Raw genomic sequence first — 7,381 nt, 5'->3', positions numbered from 1 at the left:
TCCTAAATTATCATCCATGCAAGACGTTCACAAAGACTGTGAACGTTATTCACATAGTTTAGTTGATCAGCGCTTTCAAGAACTGACAGCACTAGACAGTGAGTTTGATCTGTTCTCTCCATATTCAGCGAATATTTAAGAGATTCGTCTTGAGCTGCAGCAGGAAATTATTGACCTGCAGTGTGACAGAGAATACAGAGACAAATTTCAGAACAAGAAAAACATTTTGGAATTCTACAGACAATTCCCTCAGGATAGATTTACACGTTTGCACAAACTGGCAGCTACAATAATATCAATGTTCGGTTCCACGTATGTTTGTGAACAACTGTTCTCTGCAATGAAATGTAACAAGACGCGCCTGAGAAACGCATTGTCTGATCGAAATTTAAACTGCACGTTGCGCCTAAAATGCACAAGAACAATTACTCCGAACATAGACGCAATTGTAAAGGGCAAAAAGTACAATATAACCGACAATCCCACATTTCAGTGACACCTTTTATTTTGTAACAGTTCACAAATTAATGCGAATGTAGAGGCATACACCAAGCTAATAAAATTATGTGGCATGTGTACATTCTCCTTTATTTGTTTCATTTGTCGCAGTAATAATTCGTCAGTGATATCCCTGCAGGTGGCCGCAGATTTACATTGACTGGCGGCAGCTGTTGTGTGCTCCACGTGACTTTCCCCACTCTCCACTCTGGTCCGTTAGTGGGGGTAGCGTGCTCGCGCTGCTCCGTGCTCGCGACTTGCTGCTCACAGCTTGCTCCGCGAGCACGTATGTTGTGAAGCCCTGCTATAGAGGCACGCTTTGCCTTCTAGCGATCATGTTACAATACATCGAGGCACAAACTTCTTGTAATCCAATCTTACAATCTTTCTGCAAGTTAATGCTAATACATTTGTAAACACAAATTAATGCTTGTTAAATCGAATACAGAAATAATACACTTAAATATCGTTATAAATATAATTATGCCCTTACATTTTGGAACCTAGAGGCATTATTTCAATATTGGTATATTTCACAACAGAAGGGCTATTGGTATAGAACAAAAAACTAACGTATACACCACCTGTTGAGCATCTACTCTCCAAACAACAATGAAGTATTTCTGTTTATACTCATTACTTTTGCATTATACAATTCTTTACAAAAACGTTGCAATTGTCGTGAGATCAGGTAACTGACCGTATATAGCTGCGTGTGCGGTGTTATCTGCAAGGGAAAACTCAGTTGACTGTGAAAATAGCAAACATGGACAAAATAACTGACTTATTAAAAACGCCATTTAGCGATGGGACTCTCAGAGAAAAAATTCGGAAAAAACACAGGGTGGGCCACTCCCGCATCTGAATCTGCAGCAACAACCAAAAGATCGATGCCATCACTTCGATCCAGAAATTTACCAAAAGAACAAATAGATTTGTGGCTGTGAAGAAAACAATGCTCTTTTTCGTTTTTCTTGTGTGTTATTTGGGGGAGATGTTCGTTGGTGTAAGGCCAGAATAACTGATATTGGGCGTTTTGGTCTAAAACGAAAGTACATGAAATGTCAAAGCGACACATGAACAATGTGTTTAGTCTTTCACGGCAAAACCAGCAGACATTATATTCGCAATATAGACAAACAATTAAGAGCCACAACAAATGTGTAGGAAAGAATAGATATATATATATATTGAAGTTGGTTGTAAACTGTATTCGATTCTGTTGTGCTTTGAAACTGGCTCTCAGGGGCAATGATGAATCTAATGCCTCTCAAAAAAGGGGTTTCTCATGAGCTAATTCAGTTCAGTGCGGAACTGGGTGAAGATCTTCACGTTCATCTCAGTCAAGCATCAGTGTTTAAAGGCATTTCTAAGACTGTCCAGAATAAACTACTGTAATACGTGTTGGAAGTGTACCATGACGAAGTTCATAAAGAAATAAGAAGTGCCGATTATGTGGCAATAATCGCGGATGAGACCACAGATCTGTCTTGCGAATTTCAATTGTTTTGCGTTATATTGTTGAGGGAAAATCTGTTGAAGGAGTTTGGAACTTCGTTAATCCAGAAAGTCAGAATGCTCATACTATAGCTGAGAGTATTGTGAAAGAAATTGAAACATTAATTGACGTTATGAGTGGCAAGTCGACTGGGGTTCAGAACGTAATTAAAGGCAAATCAACTGCGTTCCTTCCATATGTCTTCAAAGTTAGGCAGATTGCTTAGGAAGAATAACATTAATGTCATCTTCCGTCCACCAGCAAAGAGCAGGACCTTAGTTGGATCCGTTAAAGACGGTTTAAAATTGAGGAAGGCTGGTGTTTATAAAATTCCCTGTGAGTGGGGCTCTGCATATATAGGCCAGACCACACGAGCGGCTCAGGAACGCTGTGTAGAACACACCTTTAAAATAAGCTGTGGCAGATTGCATTTCCTTGGGACATTCAGTGTGAAGTGTTGGCTCGTGTTGCTAGAGGAGGCCGAAATGCACGCGTTTAATTACACGCAGACTGGCGTGAGGTCTGGAACAGGACAATGTCTTGAGAATTGCAAATAAACTACGTAGATGATGTAATACTTAACTTTAATCCATAATTGGAGTACATCGCTCTTGATGATACAAAAGTATAATAAGTTCAATATAACTGGTAAGGGTGCTTTGCTAGGTCGTAGCAAATGACGTAGCTGAAGGCTATGCTAACTATCGTCTCGGCATATGAGAGCGTGATTTGTCAGTGAACCACTGCTATGAACGTCGGCTGTACAACTGGGGCGAGTGCTAGTAAGTCTCTCTAGACCTGCCGTGTGGCGGCACTCGGTCTGCGATCACTGACAGTGGCGACACGCGGGTCCAACGTATACTAATGGACCGCGGCCGATTTAAAGGCTACCACCTAGCAAGTGTGGTGTCTGGCTGTGACACCACACAATGGAATACAATAATACCAAAATTTTAGCACCGGTTTCCAGCTTCTGGGACTCTGTTTAAAGAATCCTAGGAAATACGTCTTGCTGATAATCAAATGAATCGTGACAACGGCTTTCAGCTAGATAAAAATTGGAATCCTATTATTAAAATGATGTGGTCTAAACTGAATCGACATGCTCAGTCGATACTTAGCGATTAATTTGTTATTACTTCATCGCTGAGGGCAGCACACACAACTTGGCTGCCTTACGCATGTCACCTCGTAATGCATGCACCGTAAGCCGCCATTACGATTCGCATGCGCGGAATTCGCTATAAATACTATGACTGCATCAGGTCTCTTCAATACTTCATCTACCCACCTGAGGATGGCCAGGCATCTCTGGCAGAATGTTGATGGGATCCGGCTGCAAATCCGAAAATTTCTAGGAGAAGAAAGACGCCGGGAAAATTTCTGAAGTCACAACTCAGTAAATGACATAACTGCAAAAGACAAATACAAGCTGAAGATTCCTTAAGTTAAAGCAATGCATGTTATTACGTTACATCATGTGTAAATACAAGAAGACAGTATGCAATATCACACTTGTATAAAATAATCTTACACAATACCATGGCAAAAGAATTAAAGCTAAAAGTTAAAAAGAAACCATCATGTAAAGCTGAAAAGTAAGAAAAACATCATCATTAGTACCCCACATAATTTCTGTATCTCCTTTCTCTTATTAAGTGTACTTTCTATCCACGTCACACCTTGTGAGTCATAAGTTGCATCTTCAGTTCCCAAGAATTTAAAATTTTCTGCTCTCCTAAACTGTTATGACATCGTTTCATACATATGTAAAGCTTATCTGTTAGACAAAGGAGAGCTAGATTAGTTCTACAGAATTCAGTGCTTGTAGCTGTATACGAATCAGAAAAAACAGTGACATTCATCAGTATCAAGAAGAAAATAGACACTACCACAAAGACAAATGACAAAAAGTTCAACACAAAGACAAATGACAAAAAGGTCAATGAAATGTCATATACTAAAATAGTGTGACAGAGTACAGAGTAGCAATCAATGCTGAGCCATATCTTCGCAAAAACATTTTTCGTGCACAAATGGAAACAAAAATATACTCTTCTCGAGCAGTTTGTTTAGCGTTCGCATCATGGCAGCAAATCGCTCGAGTTGTTGTGCAATAAATGAAGTTTGTTGCGCGACGATATTCGCCCAGTTCTTGTCAAAAGTTATGTGCCGCACGACTGGAGTCGTTCTCGCATGTGGTGCAATAGCAGTTGCTGTGCACTGTAACGCAATAAATGTTTTCGAAACAGACTGAGAGATTGCAAGGCACTCTCACTTCTGATACGGTGTCATGCTGCTTTGATGAAATGGTTTGCAGTAGTTAACGCTCTTGCTTGTGTGCTTTAGTGAAGGAATAGTGGTAAGCTTTACCTGCGTTCAAAGAAGAGGGTGCCAAGTTAACTGACTGCAGTAAAAGCATGCAATGCCTGAGGGCCGAGGTGACACGTTTGTGGACTGCCCAGTCTCTCGGTCTCATTGTGCAGACACATTGGATGGCACCGGTCGCTCGTTGGCCGCGCTCAGGTACGCAGACTAGCGGCAAGGAATCGTTGGAGCTATGGGCAGAACATTGATGACCGGCAATAATGCAGAGGATGAGCCCTTGCCAGGTGGGAAGCCGATGAGACGACTGTGAGTTCGTGCGATTTTCCGTGGGACAGGTCAGTGGTGCCCAGGCGTCTACACTGTGCTACAAAACATATTTGTGAAGGCACGAGGCTTTTAGCGGGTTTATGGCCTTTCTTTGGAAAGTTTGAAATTGACGCAACAGGGGAGATAACGATCTTGTTATGGAGGGCTGTGGTTTCATCCAGGTTAGGCTGTTAGCAAAGACACGGCATAAATGCGTGGGAAAGAGGCCGCAAAGCTGAATCATTTTTCCTTTCCTCCCAATTATTTTTTAAAGTCACTGGCTGGTCAGATCTGTGTATTCGGTGCAGGAGGTGGTCTCCCAGCTTCAAAAGTCACGATCCAGCTCATGATTGGCTTGTGCTAAAGTGGGGGTAGTCTAAGATGTAAATGCTACCGAGCTGACGAAGAAAGCTGAGAAAAAGAGAAGTGCTCTCACTTGTACTGTCGCTTTTCTAATAAAGAATGGCAGGTCTTTACCTAAATGGTGAGGTTTGTGCCCTTTGCTAGTGTGCCACTTATAGGCTGTGTCAGTCACCATCTGAACTGTCAAAAGATACTGCTCCTTGCATCACGCACACAACGAGTGATGTGCGGGTGTACTTATTTGCTTTGAATCAGGTGTCTAAAAATTTGACGCCATCATGCATAGACATGGCACAGAGTCAAATTGGTTCGACAGACCAGCAAATGGATCCACCTGCACACTGGAATCTACTGGGGTTTAATAGGCTCATAGGGAAGTACCTGAATTCAAAATTAGCCAAACGCTATAACGCGTATTTGCATTCTTTCGGGCATGTGCTTTTAATAACAGATTGTCAGTGTCCATTACTGCAGCATCAGAGAGCATCGTGGTGTGCCGCCCTGAGCAGCAGAAGTGTAACGTATTCGCTGCTAAGGTATAGGGCTCCAATATATGCTTCTCGGCACCCTGTACTTTGGGACCATATTTTTCTTTATGAAATAGCACAATATACATGCTTGATAATAGCTTAGTTTTTGGTCCATACCACGGATTCACATGTATGAAGTCAGGTAAGGCTAGTAGTTCTGGTTAGTGTCGTGTGTTGATCCACAGCTGACCACTTTGTTCACCATACACCCCATATCACTGAAAGCGTTTGTGAAATAAAAAATGTAATGTGCTGTTTCTTTAGCCATATTTTGTCATATGATGTTAAGAATGAATAAATCAATTGTTATTTAGACCACAGCTCCTCCCAGTTTTCTAATTAACGTTACCTTTGCCATTTTTATTAAAGTCTTGATTGGAATTGAAAGATAGAAGCTTGCAGTGACAGGTAGTTCTATCATATGGGTACCACCACATGAAAAAATAATTCTGATGCCTTTTACTACACAAGCGTTACTTACTCCGTTTTCCTACTAACCACTTTACCGTTTATCACCCTCCCTTTACTACATGCAAGCTAACGAAATATATCTATGCAAAGAAAAATCAACTTCAACAGAAACAGAGTCTCTAACATATGCCCTAACCATTACCCACACATTCGCCATAATACGTCGTAATTCCTAACCATAGCATCTTGATGCTATGTTATCGTCATTACCCTCATCATCATTAATAATCAGTAAGACCTTCAACTTATTGATCTCTGCTGTATCATCTTGTAATATCCTCGTATCTCGTAAATAATGCATAGTAAATACTCCCTGCCCTGTTTCATTAATCAGTACTTACACGTGGAACAGTCTACACTCACACTTCATAAATAACACTACTGAGCAAACAAGCCTTCATTACTGCACAACTAATCACAAAAAGAAAGCCCTACAAAAATACATATTACCTCGGGCACTGACAATTTCATTCAGACAACACAATCTTATCTGTAAAAACCTATAATTATTCCTTGAACTCGCAGAAAATCCTGCATACACTTGCAATTCATCAGTACGACTATTATTTGCAAAACAGACTTTCCATTTAGAGAATGAAACTACTATCTCATTAATCTGCAAATCTCATCAGAAATGGTACTAAATATCTCATTTTATAACTCACGACTATTACTGCTATCTGTAAAAGTTGTAATTGTTTCGCCACTTTGTGTTTCACTTCCAAAAATTTCGTATTAGAAAATGTTTACTGAGAGCAGAATTCCTGGGACGGTCGTAGCTCTCAAATCACTAAAAATTACTTTCAACATATATACATTAGGGTAGTAGAAAAAAGTTCCTTGTACTTATCGACCAAAAGGATAGTAAGAGAAGACGAGTGTACTAAGAACTTGAAGAATAGTTAACACCCAGTTCGGGGAGGCATCATCGCCAATAGATGTATCCAGAAAAGTGCAATGGATCCCCATACCGACATTAGAACGTAATAAAATGCATGGAATTCAGATTGTCACTTTTTTCGTAGTTATTTTGTTCCAGTGCTCGGTATAATTGCGCTCGAATTGTTCACTGTCTTGCGTGTAAGTGCATTTTTATAAGAAAATAATCGCCTAAGCTATCTTTACCAAAATATTTGTGAATGTAGCTGTAAGCTTTCTGTATCCACAAATCTCTGTTGGTATGCCGCCAAGGCTGTTCACTGTTTCGACTGCGAAAGAAATTGTGTTCTCTTGAAAAGTCACATAAATTCCGTGAACACATACAGATACCGCAAACGCCAAAATATGAATGAGAATGACCAAGATCACCGTACTTGCATTTTCTTTCACTACGTGTAAGCAGTTGTTTCAGAAGTCTTACATGACCGTCTGTATGCTGTTTCAAAGC

Source organism: Schistocerca nitens, chromosome 4, assembly GCF_023898315.1.
Source record: "Schistocerca nitens isolate TAMUIC-IGC-003100 chromosome 4, iqSchNite1.1, whole genome shotgun sequence".
Taxonomy (NCBI): domain Eukaryota; kingdom Metazoa; phylum Arthropoda; class Insecta; order Orthoptera; family Acrididae; genus Schistocerca; species Schistocerca nitens.
This window is presented reverse-complemented; position numbering follows the sequence as displayed.